Here is a 22,695-nt window from a genome sequence, read left to right as displayed (position 1 = left end):
GGCACAGTGTTCCGCTTTGCTAGCAGAGCAATGAATTAGCCTAATTACATTGCACCGTGAGGAGACTGCAATAACAAGGGTAGTTCCACATCAGGTAGTTTTAAATTGATGATGCATTTCAAAGTAGACATGATAATATTTGTTTTAATTCAGTATTCTGTCTTTTGTAACCCACACGTGATGTGGAGATTATACCCCGAAGCAGGTAATCAGTAATTTGTGATGGATTACGGATTTAGATGTAACCTATGACCCCCTTTAATCCACTCGTCATTCTCCCATCTCTCCCGTATTCCGCAGCTGCACTGATAGGCAGCGTGCCAACATTTCTGAACTCCCCACAATCATTCATGGAAGTGCTTAGGAGTGTGGGAGCCAAAGGGTTGGGAGCGCTTGTTTCATATTCTGGAGCATCTCATCCTCCCAAAAGAAAACCAGATGAGTGTTCTGCTGTGCTGCAGCAGAAATAAATGTGTGACGGTTTACAGTTTGATCGTTTTCACACTAAGTCAGAATATCTGGATCAGAGTGAAAGGAATCAGAAGTGATTGTAAGCAAGCGGGTCTTTTAAATTCCACCCTTTTTTTACGCTATAGTCTCTGTTCCACAAGTGTCAGTGCGCAATGGATTTGTAAAGGTTTAATTTACCGATGCGAGGGTCCTGGGACAGAGGATGTCTTATGTGTACAGATTGTCAAGTCCTTTGAGGCAAATTGGTGATTTTGGGCTATACAAAATAAATTGAATTGAATTGAATTTATTTCAACAAAGCTGAAACATGCAGATAGGAATCGTACAATTCTAGCAAATAAACACTTATTTTGTTGGGATTCAACAGCAACAAAGCCGATGGGTCTTAGCCACAGGTTCAGGTATCAAGGACGGTTAAAAGACACCCATTTAGTTTGAGATAAGAAAAGAAAAGCCCACTATCATGTTTCAGCATTTTAGAGAGGGAGTGATGAGAGAAGACCTCTATGATAAATTACACTGAGTGAAAAAGTGGGACAGGACATTCTCTAAGACACTGTCCTGAGGGTTTGTTGCGAGGTGTTTGAGGCATCTTCCAAATGCTCTTTGCCATGAGTGATAGTATCACACATGAAGGATCTATGTGTTTTGAAAGACAGGACAGGAATAACTGAGACAACGCTGTATAGTATCAAACCCAAACGACCAACTTCCCCTAAATGCAACTCTCCACTGATAAGAAGTGGGCAAAAGTAAACGTAGGAACATTATCATCCTGACAGTATTATGCTCTGCGCCTATAAAACTGATACATGTACAACACTGACTTCCAGATTTCTGCCAGTTCTGGATTTAATCAGTGATAAAATGCCATCATGGAAACAATTCCTACCATATGTTTGGAGGCGCAGGAAATCTTTACAGTGCCAGCTGCTGTTGAAATTATATCACCCCTCCTCTTGCATTAATACACACACACACACACACACACACACACACACACACACACACACACACTCCTTACTCGCTTACATGTGTGCACACTGCAATACAATACTCACTCTGCACCTGAAAACATACTGCTCACATATTTTTGTGCGAGTCAGTTCCTTGCATTTGTTCAGCAAATGCACACGTACATAGCTGATTGGAGAGTTTTGAACTTTGGAACAGTCAGACAGCAGGCTAGTGTGTTTTCATTGTGGGCTGTATGCAGGTAGAGTAGATTGAGAAATAAAGAGAAGACCCTGAGCTGGCTGCCACCTCTGAACCCCCGACTTCCCGTTTGCCTGTCTCTGTCTTTTTTGTAGCTTGTCTATTTGCCTGACTGCCTGTCTTTAACATCATCTGTGGATGTACAAAGACAAAGAGCTGGCTCATAAAGGGAGCTCTTTCCATCCCATGTATTCTCACACATACAGTGCATCAGTTTACATCAAGTTACTCTGCAAACATTACTGGTTTACTGTTCACTACAGGAGGGGTTTGAGCTGTATGGTGGTCTGAAATGAACTAAAGTGACCCCGGTACCGGGGTCAGTTGGGCACATGGCAACAAACACTAGATAAGCACACGCTTAGCATGTTTAACATGTGGCAACATATTCATCCTGCATACATAATGGGAGGAAGCTCGGCTAAAAACTCATGATCATCATTTTACCGAAACAACGCTCAATTCCAACACTGAGCAACTCAGGGAGCGTGTAACAAAAATGCTAATGCTAACGGTGCATGCTTGCATAGCTTAGTGGTCCTGGTGCTAACGATTTTCATTCAACCCGCACACACAATGTAGCTGAGACTCCACAGATTCAAAGTTTATCGGTCTCATCACTCAACCTCCGAAACTCAGTCGACCAGCAGCTGAAGAAGAGAAAAAAAAAATTCACTTTATAAAGCCATAACCATAAACTTTGTCTTACCTTTGCTGTTTTGTGATCAGTTGTGTTCCAGGGCACATCAATGCGGCTAATGGTGACTCCAATAATTTGTAAGTTGATTCCAACGTCTTTATTCATTTGCCTTCCTCAGCATTGCATGTGAAAACACGGTCTATGTCTCCATCTTATGATGTTTGTTGATACAAATAGACCAATGGGTAATTGTTTTCTTGGAATGTTTTTTTGTCTTTTAATGGGAACATTTATAGAGGTCTGATTGATTGATTTTTCAAAACGAAGCAAAAAACAGTTGTATTTAGACATAAATAATACCTTAATTAACATGTTAATTAAATTTTACCGTTGCCTGAGAAAAAGTTCAAATGGCACAAATGGTTGCCAAATGTACCCAAATGGCCAATTTGAAGATTCTGCCATAACATGCCTCCACTAACTTTGCTCTGCTTCACTTTATTAGCTTTATCAGTCAGTGCACAGGTGATGTTCAGATGTGCTGTGGTTTGCTAGAGGCATGGGCTGCAACTGCAGACAAAGCCAGACAAGCTGTTTCGCCCTGATTCCAGTCTTTATGTGAAGATAAATTAGCCGGCTGCTGGCGGTAGCTTCCTACTTACCATTCAAATATGGTGGCAGTGATCTTCTCATGTAACTCTCAGCAAGATAGCAAATAAGTGTATTTCCTAAAATCTCAAACTATTTCCTTATGTATTTAAATAGACCCTGTAGTTACAGAGATAGATACAGAGGAAGATTTGTTTTATGTTTCATTCCCTTAATTCTCACAATGTGGGTCTTAAATTTTCTTTCTGCTTTTGTCTCTCCGGGTAGTTTTCACTTCATGGTCTAATTTAATTAGCTGCCTAAAACTGTCATCAGGGCAACATGCGTGTAACAGTGTACGGGATTGTAGGCTTGTGGTAAGCACATGTGAGCTTGTGTGCTTGCTCTTTTATTAGATTTATGTGCGTATGTGTCTTTGTGTGTTGGCGTAAGTGTGAAACTGTACATGTATGTATGCGTGTGCGTGTGTGTTTTGGTCCCGATGTGTGTGTGTGTGTGTGAATAGTAAGCTGACAGCAGCTGTAAAATTCCTCTCTGAGCATCACAGAGGGGAGGCTGATGGGAGCTGACAGGAAGCAAGAGTGAAGGGAGGTGGGAGAGGAAGATGAAGGTGAGTGTGGGGCAGGGGGAGACTGCGGTTGCCAGCCAGTTTGATGATTGAAGGTTTAGTCAGGCTTTGCAGAAAGGCTGTACTGCTGTCAAAGAATACTGATGCCCTGACTGCTATTGTCTTGACCTTATCGAGTGTAACCCATACACCTTGGATGTATCAGCTAAGAGTGAAACAACTGTTTCCCCTAAATATTTGCAGATGGTGCTGAATTCTGGCTTTTGGCCAACACCGGACCCATTCCCATGTTATCCATTTATAAATCTTACTTTATATTTTAGAAGACATATTTATTCTATTTTTTAAAAATTGCAACTAAAGTAAACTACTGCTAAACAGCACCACATTTGGGCCATTTCCCAAATGAAGGATTTATAAAACTTTGGAATAATTTAAGGTATACTGGTCCTGTTTGACAAAAGATAATGCAATAATGTTTTCACAATTTTTACATCAAATTTGCAGAGAAGATACATTTCCATGATTGATATGTATGCAATAAGAGGCACATATGAAAGGCAGAAGAGGCTCGGGCGATTAAGTGGGAAGAACAGTGGCAGACTTACTTACAAAGCTTTATTTCTAATTTGGCAAACCAAGTGTTCTGAACAGGAACAGGGAATATGGGGATTGACTGACAGAGTGGTTGGTTCGGATGCTGGTGGGACTGCAGGCGTTATAGAGATAGAAAGAAGACTTCCAAAATAAGTTAGCTGCCAAAATGAGGAATCCTCTGTATGAAAATCGCAGAAACAAGCGTTATTTAAAATGATATATACGCTACATAAAACAACGACTGATTATCAATCCAACATAACTTGGCAGCATTTATTTTCATTCTCACTAGCAGTTCTCAAAATATTAACATCATGAAGGTTCTATCTTCACAACACATACCGTAGCAACTGCAAGCAAGAATAGCAGTCATCTGCTTTGTCTCTAGGCCATATGGTTTGTCTTCAGCAGTGTGACTGTGATACTGGAATACATATGAGTTTTAACACAAAGTCAGATGTGTGAAGGAACTAGGAACAGGACAGTTGCTCTCCTCCAAAGTTATTTCAGATGAATGTGTGAATCTGTATAGAATGATCAGAAAACGACATATTGTACTCTATGTGTGACTGGCCGAAAAAACAGGGTGCCAACATGTCTGCCTTTTTCAAGCACGAAACAACTAGACATGTTTGTCTTCTTACTCTAGATGTGTTACACTGAATCACTTATTAATTAGGCCAGTTTTATTTGTGGGTCACAACAGCAGTCAGTGAAATCACGGTAGCTTGGTACTTTCAGTAATTTAGCACAAAACGGCAGAGTGTTGGTACTGCAGATTCTCCAGCATTCCAGTGGAAAGTTTCACTTAGAATACGTTACTGTACTGCCTCACCCCTCCCTTACACATAGCTTCCACTGAACTAGATAATGTATTGGACATGGCTGAGCGACTGAAGCATTATTCTTCATAATAACCGCTGATTAGTGAAGTTATTGTGACGGCCGTCCTCTGCATCAGTTGGCCCGAGAAGTGTTGCAGTGTGGGAGGTCTTGACCTGACCCTGTGAGTGATAGTTCACATTGGGACATGATACTGGATAAAGCTGGCATATTCCTGATTAATCTGATTTATAGTGGTAATCATCATGTTGATCTGTTGTCTAAGTAGAGGTTTAGCCTATTTAGCTGTTGAGTGCGTGAAGTCATTTAATTACAACACCAGCAAAGTTAATGTTTAAGGTCACACATTCCTCCTTGTAAGTCATTTAGATAATTATGTTGTGTTTTACTTTTATTTTACAAGATAAACCAGTTAAATCCATAACTGCAACTCACATACACAGATTTTCAGTTATTTTCTTTTTACAAGGTGCTCCCTTACATTAAAGTTAAAGCGGCAATATCAGCAACTTGCTAACACAGCACCCCTCTCTCTGAGTTTGAGAGCCCAAGATGAAAATGAAGGGCTGAAGAATTGCGCTAATTATTGGTAGTCAGCTGTATGTGTTCGCTGGGGCAGAAAGAGCATCTCTGGAGGGGTATAACCTAAAAACAAAGTGGCTAGTCTTATGACACTCTGCAGGGGTGAGAGCCTGCTAAAGTTCACCACCTCTGTATTGTGTAAGCAGCCCAGTTATAATAACTGCCTTCATCTCGGCAGGGAACAAGACTCTAAAGCCAATTTGAAAGGTTTTTGAATCAGAGTTGGATGTAACTTGCAGCATATTCCGTCCACATCCATGAGTAATAAATGTGTAAGATGTGCAGTAAATGGGGCTCTACCATTCTCATTAAAAGCCTTGATCTCCAGAAACTTTGCTTGAGTTTTGCACAAATCTAGAATAAATGTGATGCCAGTTTTAGTAGCACTGCCAGTCTCACCTTCTGTACTGTACAATAGCTCTATTTTACACTGCCAGACCCATTGGAAAGTGTTTACTCTCTCGGCACTCAAACATTTGCATGTCTGCAAACTGGTGGCAGGGTTTCACCCTGTGGGAACTGATGTCTGGCCAAGAGTTTCTGACCCACACAACCCACCAGTGTCCATAGTGTGGTGTGGAACTGAACCTGTTGGCAGGAAGATGAGGAAAAGAACAACAGTCCTCATTTAGCTGAAGGCTATGTGTGAATGTTCGTACTGCAAAGTTCTTGCTGAGTCGAGTCAAATTCGTAAAATCTCAGTGCACCCGTTTCTATATTGTAGATAATGCAATAAAATATGCTGCAAGGGTTTTCTGTGTTCTGTTTCACTGGTACTATAATCTATATTCCATACATAGAATGGAGAATGAAACAAATTCTGACCTTTGACCTCTCCCATTTATGTGATAACTGAATGGATAATCTCAATCTTTAATCTTAAGTATTAAACCAGTATCAGATAAACATCCTTCTACATGCTGTACTCGATGGACATTTGCTGCACTCCTTCAGTACTGCTTCACAGTTGGCTTACATCCCTGTGAAACTATGCAGGAATACTTGCAACTGTACATAGTAGACACGCAGTGTGTGGGCTTATACAGTGGCTACCTCTGTAACTTCAACGGAACCCCTGGAGTTTCTCGGTACCAATGTGGGTCAGTCAGAGGATGAAAAGGGCCAAGTTTTAACAATGTTAACTGAAATAGTTTGGTCAGGCTAGCATAGTTAATTAGCAATTGTTTGAAAGAAAACTCCTCCTCAACTTTAGGATTTATTCAATGCAACTCAACTCAGATGTTATGGAATGAGATGAGACACAGAGTCTTGAAATTACTTGATGAGTAAATCACACTTCATATAATAATAGTGCTGGCATACTTTACACATGTATTTGTGCACCATAAATCTTAACAAATGAGCAGCACCACAGCACTTTTCAAAGCTGCACCGAGTAAACTTGCTCATATGGATTAAAACGTCCTTCGCCTGGATATAATTCTGACAAACTTTAATTCACCATCAGTCACCAAACCAACAACCAGCCTCACCCCCCCCCCCCCACAGGATAATCAAAGTATGGAAATCTCAAAGTGAGGCCACCCACGAATACACACACAAACACACAGGCACTGCATGGTGCAGGTTGCCCGACTTAATGTTGAGTTGCATTTTTCCACAAAGTCCTGCGAGATTAGCAAATGACGACAGACTAAAAAATATCAGAGTAATGGTGGAGAACATGGCAGTTATCACATGCACAGGTGGCACAATGGCCAATTTGACGATGACTACATCCTCCACCAAGATGCCAAGCCCGTAATGTTTAACTACTTAATCATGGCTCCCATCAACAGTGAAATTTCAGCCATAGCTGAGGGGATTGCCTTGTGTGGTTGCAGGAAGCCTCCACCTTCCCCTATGAAGGGCCTGCTTTGTTCTTTTAGTAATGCTTAATTTCTTCAAAGTGCAGACAAGCTGAACAGCATTATACTAATGGGCATTCAAGCTAAGGTTTACTAACAGCAATGAATTAGTGTCCATGAATGAGCCTGTAAGAGATAGAGCAGGTGATGTAAAAGGCCACGAAGGAGGATCATTGGGGTTGTAGAGAAGTCAAAATAAATATAACACCAAGAGAGGTCATGTAATTACCTGCTACTGGGCTACTGACAGTGTGATACGTATTTAGTATGATTTATGTATTATAGTTAGTCAGTTTCCTCAGGGTTCACACAGTCATCTTTTGAAGTATAAATATCTAGTATAAGAAAAGTGCTGACTATTTGCCAAGTCAATTGAATATAATTAAAAATGGTAAACGGTTGTGCGTTTGCCTCAAAAATACAAACTGCTCCATTGACAGAAATGACATATTTGCTAGTGCTGCTGTGAAACGAGGTTCGCTTGGATGCACAAGCTCAAACGAATTGTATCAGTCTGCAGGGACCTTTTTTAGCCACCTCCATTACAAATATGAGTGGCAAGTGTCCTCACATAGGTTTCACAAGCTTATGTCGGGAAGGTCACAAGTTTGAATCCTCAAATTGGCAGGATAAGTCTTGACAAGAAAAGTGAAAGAGCAGCACTGAGGTGCCCTTGACCGATAGCCATTTTATCCCCACCTTCTATAGTGAGCAGCTTCCAGGTGTGAATGTGTGTAAAAGAGAGCATACCCTAAAAAAGATGTGTGTGTGTGCACATAGTCATAATTTAATAACAAGCGAGGAAATAGGCATTAAATTGGACACATTTCCGTCCCATGAGCTCATCCAGCCTCTAATTGCAACCTCCTCTATTGTCACTTATAACACATGCGCTCACACATAGAGAAACAACAATAGCAACAACAACAACCACTCGACATGCAGTCGGACAATCACCTCCCCCATCAAAGACAGAATAGGTGTCCATCTGTGGCAGGGGCAAGGCATTATTTTTTGGTTGTGAGGTTCAAAGGTCCTGAGATACAAGTTGACAGAAGCTGTCATGGCTGTGTCATTGAACCGGAAAAATATTTGTTTGGAAACATCAAACGCTGAGAGAATGGATGAAAACTATGGCGGTAAAATAAAATCAACTGAAAACATGTCCACTTTGTGGTTAGATTAAAGGGTAGGGTAGTTTGCACCATTTGTTTTTCTCAATGTATTATATTATTATTATTAGTTGTTAGCAAATTCTAAATTGGCTGTAAATTAGCAGTTTATTGGCTTGAAATCTACCATATGAGGTGAAGAAAGCCATACGGTGGTATGATGAGCAACCAAATGATCTTGGAGGGAAACAAATGAGTACCTAACCACCAGTCTCATAGATATATTGGCATTTCCGCATACTGTGGAAATCTCTATTTTGAATTGATTCATAGTTGATTTGTTCAGCATAACAATGAAAAAATAAAACCATCACCCATAAATTCTATATGAACATATTTCTGCTGTCACTATTATGACTTTAAAATAGGGCTTCCTTCAGAATGTTTTATGCCCTCTGACCCCATAGTGCAGGGAGTTTACATATCCATGTCTCCACCAGTAAAAACCACATTCCTACCTTCGATATGGATCAAAGATAAAAGATGACAGAGATCTGATGCTGACAAGCGAGACAGATCTGACATTTAGAGACAAGCTTTCTTTTGAAAGGCTGAAAAAGAAATTACAACAAAATAGAACCACACGTTATGACCTACAGATGTCAAGTAATTTATTGCACCAACTTTTGATCTGTGCTGCCTTGAACCAGCCGTCTCTAAATAATGGAGCCTTTTGTTGACTTCCTGCCATTGTTTATATTCACCTTAACTGCAATTTCTGTTGGGAACATTCAAAGACATTGACATGCATTTTGGCATAACATGGGCGATGCACTGCTTTGTCTTGATTTAGTATGAGTAGAAGTGCTGGAGGCATCTTCCTGCTGTCAGTCACTTAGCTACCGTAGCTGATGACATTATGTAATAGAGATCTGAAGTCCTGTCCCCTTTCAAGGCAAGCTTTTGTTTTGTTAGTCTTTGTTACACAATTTGCACATAGGGAGTATTTTACCAGGCTTACTGGAAAACTAATACTGAGACTTTAATCTGTCTCAATGGGTATCTGCCACTGTAACTGCTTGTAAAATGTAAGAACCTCAGCATTTTAACACATTTCTTTCAGCTATTTCTGCAAGATGAAAAACACAGGAAGACAAGATCATTGGATTTTGATACAGAAATATGAGGAAATAGATTTTTTGGATTTGTTTTTGCATGTATTGTTAAATATTTGCACAACATGACCAGGGATGTGATCTAAACTGGTCTACAGGGCATATTTAATTTTATCCAGACTTTGGTGAGTCAGCTGGTGGATCAGCTGTCAGTCGGCTTTTTAACAGCTGGAGAGACTTTTGACAGAGTTTGTGTCTGCACACATGATCAGTGTACTTTTACTAATAAATACACTTCATCACTGTCAGAGTAGAGGTGTTTTCTCTCTGGAGCCTGTTACCTGTTTAACAAACTGCATGGTGTGTTTATACTGTGTTCTGTGTCCTGTTTATCAGCGCAGCACCGATTTCTACCGGCAGAATGAGTTTGTCATGTTTATTAATTATTTGCGTCTGTATGTTTTTAAAATTCAGATTGTGACGTCATTGTTAATTAAACCAGAATATGATTATGGTTTCTCTTCAATACTGGGATACATTTATTAGGCTCGACGTTTCGGGGGAAATTTAAATTATATAACTCATCAAACCTGACACTCAGGAATGAGCCTCGCGTGACTGAATGGAAACGATAATAAATTATGTAAAAAGTGTTTAGTCTCTCCAGCTCTCTCTGACTTTAATTGTATCCATGATAAAAGTTATTGAGGGAAATATCGGATGATGAAAAGACAAATCTTTCTCATAAATGAAGACAGTTGTTGTGGTCCTTCTGTTGTTCAGATCTACAATGAACATATACAGTATTTAAACCAGATGGTGGATCAGAAAACTAATCAAGTATAAAGCTAGAGTTTAATCTGATCTGTCTTCAGTCTGGTATGAAACTCCAGTGATATTTAGAAAAATCTGATCAGTCCGATCAGCTGCAGCATCCATAACTGATGAACAGTGAGGGGGTGTGTCGCCCATTAAAACATTTCCTGGCTGTTCTCTTGCATCCTTGCTCATGGCTCCTCGGAGATCCCTCCTCGCTCCTCTATCCTGGCTCCTCTGAGCAGGAATAAGAGCTTTGGGACGGCCGTCAATATGGTGGAGCAGAACAACTTCCGGTTCAAGCGAGGATCGACGAGAGAGGACAAATAAGAGACTTGGGATGTACCCTATGAGTAGGCCCTCTGGCAATACTTACCGCAGGGGTCAGGGTCATCCCTCCTCAACCCCCTGAAATTTTGTTTTAAAAAGTTCAGCAGCCAAATTCACAAATTTCAAGTATTTAGAGATGAAAAGTCAAGCCAATAATCATGAGCAATGATGAATAGGTGTTGATCAGTTGTTCATTACTTAAGTTTTACTTTAAGTTTACTTTAATAGTTTGTGGAATTCCTTAAATATTACTTAAAACATCTTGCTCCACAAATGACTGCCTCCTTTCCCGCCAGTCTTTCACCGTGTCTCCATTCTGAACACTGCAGTTAGGGTTGTGTGTGTATTTCTGTTTTTTCAATTAAGTCTGGCCAAAATCTAAACTTTAAAAAGAATTTGGCCCTCCAAGACAACAATAACTTTCCTCCGATGAACTCTGATTCCCAGGATTGGCATGTGTTGTTACGGGGAGAGCTCTGTGATGAAAGGGGGTGAAAGTTTTGAATGTGACATGATTGTCAAATTCTCTGATGCACCCACCTATAATAATGCGTTCTGTCTGATCCCACCACGTGCCGACGTAAGTGCGCCACAGGAGCCCCAAGGGAGCCTGGCCACTAAAGTGCCACTGTGTTCAAATGGGAGATGAAACATACTCATAACATTGCACCTTGAACTGTGACCCTCTCTTTGCAGAGAATTGTGGGTCAGAATAGCCCGAAAAGAATGCTGGCTTGCATACCTCAAAACGCAACCGGATGCAGTATGACACCTGATATTTTTGGCATACTGCATTTGACATACAATGTATTGGGACATACCAAAACTCCTTCTGGCATACAAAATAGTATGGTGGTATGGGTATTGGAATGTATGTCTTTGCCACAGTAGGAATTTAGGGATTATTTTTGTCAATTTAGTACATTTTTATTTCTGTCTATTTAATTAACATTTTTTTTTTTTCTTTTTCATTTTTGCAGGTAGAGCTACAAATAGTAAGTACCATTTTTTTAAAGTCTGTGTAATAATTCTATCATGACCGCCGTGTCATGACTATTATCCATCTGCTTCTATCTAATCAGCTTGGATCAATATTGGGGCTTTTTTAAAATGTAATTATCCATTTGGGCCGCTGTACCATGACTATCTCTCTATTTATCTGTCCCTCATCTCTCTATCTATCCCCTCATGAATATATCCATCCCTCATCTTTCTAACTCTTTAACCATTACGGGTGAAAGATCAGTGATCATCTTCCAAATTTTCTTTGAGTCTGTAATGTGATTTTTGTTGGCAGCTAGCCGTGCCTACCTATCTATTCAACATGGCCGCTGTGTCATGATTATCTATCACCTATCTGCTTCTATAATGTGCTTATAGATCAATATAGGTGCAATAACATTTTTTATAATTATGAATCCTACTTTATCAATCTATCTCTTTGATTATCTGTCCAGATCGCTGTGCTATTTCTCTATTTATTTAGTAAACTACAATTTCTTTTGTCCAATTTTATCAATCACTTGTCAGAAAGTGAATTTTCACTCTATTGTTATTGTTCATTACACAAAATAATGAAATACAAATGCACACAAGGGGCCTATAGACATGCATTAGTTCCAAAAGATGTCAGAGTAAAGGGGTTGCCACATATTTGTCACTAGTAGTGCTACTACTATAGTAGTTGGAGTTGCATTGCCTGGCCCAAGGGCAGCTCTGCAGTGCCCCGGAGTTGAACTGTCACCTCTCCAGCTACCAGTCACCTCTCCATATAGTGGTCTATGCTGAATTTTTGGTCTTGAAACAACAACTCCCTGGTTCCCACACAAAGTTACTACGGACTGAGCTACCGCCATCATCTACAAATAGTCTGACAAAAGTGTCATTTTTATCTTCTCTCAGTCTGCGTTGTGTTCTTGACTAGCCGCCCTAGCTTTCTATTTGATTATCTATTATGGCCGCCATTCCATTATTGTGTATCTATCCATCATGTTCTTGTCTCTTAATCTATTCATAATCCCTCTATCTAATTAGTGTGAGATAGGTGCCACCTTCATTTTTTGTAAATCTGTTAGGTTGACAGGACGACCAAACAAAAACATATCTATCATGGACGCCATGACTGTCTTCCTCTTATATATAACTCCCTATTCATCCCTCTATCTATCTATATATATTTCTCTTTCCCAAAATATTCCAAAGAATTAATATGTCCAGACATTTTTTACAAAGAAACTTCATATTTGTAATTGTAGAGATGGTAAAATATCGAAAATAATTAGCGATGGATACGGGTACAGAATTACCGGTTCGAATGTGAATGGAACCCAACCTTAACAGTAGCAAGTCCCACCAAAATACACAGGTAGCCAGAATTAACGAGCACTGGTGGTACAGTCTGAATCTGAATCACCAATGTGAAGGACAATAAATTCCCCATGCGGTATCTGCATGCATACCCAACAGTGAGGTTTTATTGCTTCCTTTTCAATTGCTGGCAATTTGTTTTAGAACATAAAAGCACAGTAAGCAGGAGACGAAAATAGATTTTTCAGCAACTCATACTCACATCCTGAACGAGAAAACATTTGTTCATTCGTTATTTGCTGCTAGTAGTAAAAATCTCTTTGTGAGAACAAAACTGAGGGATGCATTTTGTACTCTAACTCTTTTCATGTGTTTCAATATCTCTGGCCTATGTTGTTTAGTTTACTGTAATGTTTGTGTTATCAACGTTGCTCTTATCTAATATTATATTTACTAAAAGTGACACAATGCAAACATCAATACAAAGATTTAAAACACAAAAGACCCATGCAGACCCAAACAGTCAACCAATGCACTCTCCCACAAGCCTGTCCCTCTTATGAAAGGGAGAGCATTTCTGTGTGGGCAATCCCCAAGTAGTTGTCACTCTGTCCTTATAGCTGAGACAACCACAAGCCCATTATCTGGAAATGGCAGACCATTAGTCTCCTGGCATGAAGAGTCTTTCACTGCAGATCCACATAAAGGAAGCTTACAGATTCAGCAATGTGAGAAGTGGAGGAAAATGAAACCTTTAACATGGGTGGGAAAAAAAGGGGGGAGGGGGAAGAACTCTCACTGAGAATGAATCTGTCCTGTGTTTAGCTTTGTGACAAATGACAGTGATGCTAAAATGCTCCACTACACTGTAGAATCTATGGGAAAAGTTACGTATTTAATTGAAAAGCTCCTTGACCTCAGCTCAGGAATAGTGATGTTTGTCTTCATGATCAAAGAGACTCATTTCTTTTTCCCGAATAAGTTGAGACTCCATGCCATCTCAATGGTTATAGTCACAGAGACTGCCCTCAGATTTTCCAAAAGATCACTTCTCAGCATTGTGAGCAATGATAATGGGGCCAACTGTTTTGTTACTTCCAACAGTCTGTGATCACGGATGTTGCGCTTCAATAGAGCGTGCACTACAGCATAGCCATTGTCACTGACATGTTTCCTGATCTGTTGTCACCCAACTGCATGCGTTTCAAATTTGATTTAGTCCAGGGTCACATAATTCTAACTGGCTAATGGAAATTCTTGGGAAAACTGTCTGCATATATCTGCTCGTACTGTATGTGGTCACATTTGAAAGTGTGTGCTCCCGTTTCATGGTGCCAGCATGTGGTCATGTAAGTTGTGTGCATGTATGTGTGTGTGTTTTTCTGTGTCAGGGAGACCCTTTTGCTCCCAAGGCTCTCCTTTATCCACTAGCAACTGGTTTTCACTAATCCCCTCTCATTGGAAACAGCCTCTCTTGGTAGCAGCTGCCCTGACTACGTTGCAGCAGAGGCACGTTAGTGCTTGTCCTGTCCAATTTGGAGTCAAGATATTAGTTTGTCATGAGCATGCAACTATTCAGAATGTAGACCTAGCTAATGCCAAATAAATAGAGATCAACAAAGACCCCATATAGTCATTTCTGGAGATGCTCTCCTTGTCTTACAGACCCACTTCATGTAGTGTTGTGGTGATACTGATTTATAAAATGATGCAGTTGCCATGTTGTGACACTAATGAAGGAATTTCCTTCAGGACAGAGGTTGAGACTTGGCATTAATTAACAGATTCATGCTCAGCACAACCTTACATCTGACAAGTACCTACAATCATTTTACAAGCTGCATGCCTTCATCTCCAAAGAATTACTGGATGTTTATTTTTCAAAAGTTGTCCATCTTCACTTCAACCTTGTAGTCCCACTGCAGGAAGCAAAGTGACATACTTGTTATGTGATATTAAAAATATCCTGTGTGACGAAGCAAAATCTTTCTTTGAACCAGGGACAACAAAGGCCATGGGGTAAAAGGCTATTTTTTTTTTTACTTCTTATGCCCATGATTTGAGATAACTAGATAATAGAGCTGTATCTTGAGATCATAAGATAATGAGCCACACTCAACAATCTTCTTCTGTCCTGTTATTACAATATATATGTATTTGTTTATTTATTAAAAGATAATTTACTCGCCAACAAATTATCTATTTTGTATGAACAATTCCCCAATGTTTTTATTTTAAAGAAATGTCTTTAGAGATCATTGCTGTACCACTGTTTTAGTATTTCTTGAAGCATTCTGTATTACGTCAGTCTTTTTTTTTTTTTTTTTTTTCAAAGCGGTTGTCACTACAAAAGGGCTTTTCTTCCATCCTGGGTTGTAGATTGTGGATTTGATACGGACATCAGTTCAACTGATGTTCTGAGGAAGGAATCGGTTTCCCTGTGATGTATTACACACTTGATTCACACTTCACTTACCAAAGGATGTTCATTTTCTCACCAGTTGTTTTTAACAAGTGTTTGAATTTCCCCATTACATTTCTTTGCTACTTTTGGAGAAGAACAGAGCTATGTGAAAGGGTTTGGACAAAGACACAACACCTGTTGTGATGACTAAAACCACTCGACAGATATCAAGAGAAGTCCTTTGTCTCAACAGGTGCATTCTCAAGTTTTCCTCGTTCCTGCTGATGCTCAGGGCGTTGATTTATCACGCATGGAGATTTGTCCTCGATGTGTCCAATGTCGAGTTTGCTCCGAAACATAGATGATAATTTCAGATGTTTTGAGAGATGATTGGTGGCTATGGAGCAGTGGGGGATTTGTATAACAGCCAAACCATTGCATTTGAAGCCATATCACTTCATCTCAGGGTGTTAAAGCTGCAGTTGCCTATTATTCATTCATCAGATGTTTCAAGTCTCTGTTTTTCCACTGTGCTTCCTTTTAAATGCTGTCATTTCTACACTCCTAACCTTGCATTTTATTGCATCCTCTTGTACTCCGTGTCTTCGTCAGTCTTCATCAGTTCGCATTTGTTTCTTGTGACAAAGTGTGAATTACACTGGACAGGTGAGACCTGGCCTCTGTCAAAATATCTTGTACATGAAGCCAGGATAAATCCCACTCTCTTCAAATGCTATTTTGTGTGCAAACAGTACAAACATATTTGCTTCAAAATCTACTAAAAGTATCAAAAGTAAAAATATTCATCATACAGAATGGCCCATTTCCAGTTCATGTATATTTTATTACTGGATTATATTAGTGATGCGTTAATGTGTACATCACTTTAGTGTTGCACCTGTAAAAAGGTGGAGGTAAGGTGCAGGCAATATATCATCATATATTGGTTGATTTATATTGTGTATTAATAATCTAAATCTGCAAACTAACCAGTAACTAATAAAATCGTAAGTACAATAGTTGCTCCTTACATTCCACCGATTTATTACCTCACGAATGTGAGGTCCGATATTTGCTCTTTTAGCACAATGTGTGATTAGTAAGTGGTACGTCGCATGGCATTTTTCTCCTAATTCCACACTGTTGCCTCCAAGTGACCCCCACACAGGCTCACACTACCATGCTTTCCAGTCTATTAGACAAAGGCTGGCATTGTCAGAGCAAAGGCTCCTCTATGACTCGCAGGTAATGTGGAAATTGACACTGTGAGAGAGGGATGATGGGGAAAAGTGTGTTAGATTTATTTTTGTTTGTGTGAGAGTATCTGTACAAGTGTGAATGTCCTGGTGGTGGCACGCTATTGTATTACCGGGTGGGGCATCAGGGATTCCCCATAGAAAGTTAATGACCGAGAGATGGGAAGAATGAGAAGAGAGTGTCAAACAGACATGGTGAGGGCCGACTAAGCTCAAATGGTATTTAAAACATCTCCTCAATCACTCTTACATTGTTTAGGTACCCACCCTTCATCCCTCACTATAAAAAGCTGCCCACTCAGACGCATCAATCAATGACTTGCAGAGCTGTTACAGTTCATTAGTCATTATTGAAAACATCATTAGACTAAGCTGATTACAAATCGGGCAAGGGTTCCTGAGGTAGGCGTTTGCATGGTTTAACTCATCATTCATCAGCAGTCGAATCTTTGTACTTCGCTATTTGAAGCAAGGTTGGTTAGAATGCCTCTTCACTTTGGATACATCCAGGATTATATCCGTGCGTAAGTATTTTGTTGTATGCACATTGTTCTGTTCATCAACCGACTGAAAATCCAGAGTAGTTAGTTGGGATGATGTCACGATCTACGGATCGATGCCAAAAGAAGTTAATGAGCTTAATTGAATTTAATTGCTAACAGTTTTTGTTGAATGGGGTAACGGAAAGAAGCACCGTGTAAACTCTGGTGTGAAAATGTTTTTTATTTTTTTCGTAAAGACTGACGTGGCAGCAACTCTGCTTGCATGGACATTATAGGCTTCGGTGTTGGTTGGTAGCCAACAGAAACACACACGGCCAACAGAGTTTTCCTGCTTTTACATTAAGTTTTGATTCTGCACATTAACGCAGGCAAACGAAAATGTTTGCTCCAGCACAAAGTACTGAAATCGGTTGTTGTGCTCCATTTCCTTGTTGAGTAGCAGGTTTGAGGATTTGCAACCTGTCTTCTCCTTTTTCCTTATAAAGAACAAACCTTAATGCTCAAATGAAATTGAGACAATGCATTTAGATCTGGTTACATTGCATGTTGGGTTGTCATCGTATCAAATGCATAGTCATATTTTCTAGTTGTACGATGCATGACCGATAATTACTACACAGTAAATAGAAATTACAGAAACTCTCCACATGATATAAATGTAGAATGAGAATATTGTATTAAAATTGGTGCTGTAAGACAAGAAACAAGCAAACATTTTTCATTTTTGGGTCAATATTAGCAGCTCAGGCAAAGTAATGGCAGTATACTTTGCTCTGATGGAGGTAGGTAGGTAGGTGGATAGACAATTTGTTGTTACAGTCCCAACAGAGCCTCAAATAAATTCATAATCGCAGCAATATATAACACACCACAACATAAAGAACGCAGATGAATCTAATTTATTTAACATTTCAAATAATTCAAATAATGTAGTGCTATATTGTACACTGTGTATGAATCTTTTCCCTGTTTAGATTGCCTCTTTTTACGAAAGACGGTAAACGAGTGAAAGTACGCAGTTCCTCTACCTTCCGTATATGATCTAGAGAGACAGAATGGAAACTGGGATGGAAGAACCACATTTCATGCTTTTCATTCTTCAACAAACATCCTCTGTCTAATGAATGGAAAACTTTACATGATAATCTAAGGGTGCATTTCAATCAACCTAATTAGGATGGTAACATATCTAGGGCCTCCGCCAACTGTTTGACTTATACTGTGCTTTGTTATACAGTATAAGGCATGGACACACACACACACACACACACACACACACACACACACACACACACAGACAGAGCCAAGGCTGCATTCCATAATGACTGAAAAAGAGAGGGGGGTGATTTTGTTTTTAAAGGGGAAAATATTACTCTATGATTGTTGGATAATTGGAGCTGCTGTACTTAAAGACTGACAAGATGAATGGCTAGCACCTGCTTGGATGTTATGCATGCATGCACAGTGTATGCATATTATTTGCATGTGCAGTTTGGAGATTAGTGATGATGCATGATACATGCCCTTGGTGTAAGTTTATCTGTTAAAGCATTTCCACTTCAGCATTTAAATCTAGTCTTGGGCATGTGTTGTTGATGAGGTTTTGCTGTTTGAGACAAATTGGGGGCAAGTCTATCATCAGCCACATATCAGTAGTTTGTGTGTGCATACTGTACAGTTTTTTTCATTTTTTACTTATGCGTTTACTTGTGATAAAGTGAGTCCATCTGTGAATCTATGTTGTCTCGTAGCAGTACACCATCTGGCCACCAGAGGTCGTAAACACTTAGAGTAAATGTGGAGAGTGAATTATTCCTGAATGATGTTTACAGTAGTTGCTGTAAAGTTACTTCCTTTAGTTAAACGTGTTTCATTAAACATCTGCATCTATGTGATGATCCACAATTTTAAATATTTAAATTAACTGAAGATGAGGCAACTATGGGCAGGGGTGGTTAATGTGTTGGCAATTTCAAACTCTATACCAAGAAACCCTGAGAAATCTAGAAAATGATTTGAGCTGAATGGGGGAAATCCCTGCACCGTTCTCCCTGCGTGTGACACATGCTTGGTCCACGAGGTGAAAATTGCAGGGGGAGATGCCTTCCATTTCTACTATAGATCCTGTGAACAGCTGGTCAGGGGTTGCTCTTACATTGAGAGCCCCCTGGAGCCACATAAGGCTCCCTGTGGGTGCACATAAAGCTGCATCCACAGAAATATAAGCCTTAGAACGGATATCAGCGAAATCTTTCTCAGGTCATTAAAGTTTGAAATATGTAGACAATTGCACTTTCGTACACCAATCACCACATGCCAGGAAGGATCCTTAAAATAGCTGCAAGAGATTTTGTGCTATGATGTGGCAGTTATGGAAGTCTGACGTTTACAATCACTGATCAAAATGATTTACTGGAGGAGCAATATCAAGCTTTACTTATTACCACAAATTGCTCAAAAACACAATGTTTTTCAAGCAAAACAAGCTGTTTTTTTTACTTTCATTAATTGTTTTTGTTTGACTAAGTTTAAGAGGCCTCCAACATTTAAACTGTCAGACCAGCTCAAAAATCAAATGCATGTATTACACGCATATCATTGTTTTTAGCTATTTATCTAAATATACCTCCTATTGGGCAAACTAGTTTAAACATATGTAGCAGATTACATTGTTCAGAGTAGTTGGAAACCTTATGATCCAAAAAGTAGGAGTTGGACCTATGGCTATGTTTGCATTGCATGGTGAAGACCTGAGAGGACTACAAAAATGACAGTGGATGAATTCAGGGGTCACCTTGACACCGTGTGTAAGTGGTCAGTGAATGTGAATATGGGTCAATCCAAGAAAAAAGGTAAGTTGCTCTGTTTCCTCTCCTCTCTCTGATCTTTCTCTGTCTTCCTAGTGCTCTATTTTTTCTTTGATGTCAAAACACCCGTAGCTGAACAAATCGGTGTCTATAAAATAAACACTTTCCCCGACAAGAAGTGAAGGGTTTTGCCACCTTATTAGAAGCGATAGTTCAGAGAATGGCTGTAATTCAGATTTTCCTGGAAGTGTTTATGAATCGTGCCAGGCTATGCTTAGGCGAAGTAATGACCCAGCAGGGAACCATATTATAGAGCTCATTCTTTCAATTAACATCGATAACAACAAAGGGGATTAACACTGGGAGGAGAGGCTTCCCTTTTTTTTCTCTCAAAAGGTATTCCTCTTTTAGCGTGTGTGTCTGTGTGTGTGTGTGTGTGTGTGTGTGTGTGTGTGTGTGTGTGTGTACATGTATGTGTATTCAAATGTGTGTGGCCTTTACAGTATGTGTCTGTTGGTGCCTATTCATACTTGTGTATATGAGCATGTGTGTGAGCTTGGTGGAGCTTGTGCTAATGTCCATGCCTGCTGTCTTTGTGTGCACACTGTGCTTTAAAGTTTTACTATGGTATGTATGTACCCTACGAATTTGTGCAGACATGCACTGAACATGTAGTGTGTGTGTGTGTGTGTGTGTGTGTGTGTGTGTGTGTGCGCGCCTGAACCATCTGGGCCAGGCGGGTGCCAGCTTTGATCAAGACAAGTGTTGCCTGAATGTGACACTTTGACAGCGGTTCAGTTTCCCCCTCAGAGGGAACAACTCCAAAACTAACACAAAACATGAATCTGACCTGCCACACTACAGTGAGCTTGCAGTACTTGAATTGGCAGATAGATTTCTTTTTTCTTGATTCCTTCGGGCTGTTAGACAGTGAAAAATTGATTCACCTTTGTTAAAATGAAAAAAGCCTACCCTCACGAATCTTGACAAGGAGAAGTAATGGCATCACAAAATCATTGTCAGTGTGAACCACTGAAAATGATATAACTTTGTGTTGCAAATTAGAAGTATATGAACATCATTTTTAGAAAATGTTACTGGTATGAAAAGTCAGAGGTAATAAATTAGCCATTATCATTAAACGAAAAAAAACATGAATGTATGTACAGTACCCTACATTGGAATACAGGAACTTTATGTCTCCTCAATTAATGTGTCTTAGTGTTCCTCAAACAGCTGCACTTCATCAACACAACGGAGTGTTATAACAAATCAAAGATTTGTATGCTCAGAAAAAAAGCTAATTAAGTCATAGTGATCACTTTTCTGATTACATCCCACTTGTATTCAGACCCTTTCAAGGTGAAATGAGGATACATTAAGTCTTATTTCTATTTTTTTGTGGCTGGTTAAAAATAGGACAGCAATACCAAGTGAAATGAAACTGTGGCCTGGCAGTAGTATTATAGCTTAAGACCATCTGAAGTCGTGCAATTAAACTAAAGCAAGCAGAAGGAAAAAAGGCAAACGTATTATTAGTGTGGCTGCACCTCTTACATCAGGTTTCCTGACCAATTGAATCAGTTCTATATCTGCACAAAGCATGTGAATGTAATTTGTTTGCTTTATTTTTTAATAAGCAGTCCAATCTCTCCCTCTAGTGGATATTTGCTGTTAAAGTCCTTTTCACCAGCATGTTGAACACATGCCTGGACACTTGTCTACCTATACATGCTAAATAATGGCAAACATTTTTTTACATTGTGAATTGCAAGAAATTAATTATTATTTTGTATCACAGAAAACAACCACTGTCTCAGATTCCTCAATTTTGATTATGAATAAATGAACAGATTTCAAATTTAAACCCTTATTATTTCACTATGACGGAGTGCATGCTGGCTTATTTTTACCATCAACTTTACAAGATGATATCCAAACATTTCCTGTTAGGGTTACTTTCGTATTGTCATCATCTCCTTTGATAAAGTCAGCACAGTTTGCTCTTTAGACCCAAATTACCAACATACATGAGTGGCCCCCATTCCCCTCACAAAAGGGAGAAAGAGAGCATCCGTCTGTCTACGATATATTGTTTGACAGTGGTGGTGAGATGGTAAGTGGCCCCTGATGGAGAGAGAGAGATCCATATGAAGTATACAACACCAGTCAGAAGGTCTAGTGGGAATGCCTCCTTTTTGACCATGCTAGAGTTTCTCAATCAATTCCCCTCTGCTCCCTTTGACCCAGATCAATAGCCATCATTGGAGAAGAGGAGATAAAAGAGAAGACTGAGATCATTTGGCATCAACTCACAGGGGAAAATGGAGAAATTGTGTCTTTTTGGCAATCTGCCATCTTCGCATATACTCAATTTATATAAAAAACCCCTGAAAGACAGAACACAATTCTCTGTATGAAGACTTCTTTAATCCAATATATACTAACAAATGCACACACATAGTATGCACCTGCATGCGCAGACAGACACGACACACTTACCTTCTCCTTCCTTGCCCCCGTCTCTTCACGTTCCAAACAAGAGAGCAAATCTAACTCTTCTGTCTTGTAATATATTTGCCTCTTACAATAACAAACAGATGATCATTGCTTTACCTCCCGATGAATATTCAATGACGCACACACTCTCAA

Source organism: Anarrhichthys ocellatus, unplaced genomic scaffold (assembly GCF_004355925.1).
Source record: "Anarrhichthys ocellatus isolate YVR2014 unplaced genomic scaffold, GSC_Weel_1.0 scaffold89, whole genome shotgun sequence".
Lineage (NCBI taxonomy): Eukaryota > Metazoa > Chordata > Actinopteri > Perciformes > Anarhichadidae > Anarrhichthys > Anarrhichthys ocellatus.
Note: the sequence above shows the minus strand (reverse complement) of the source record.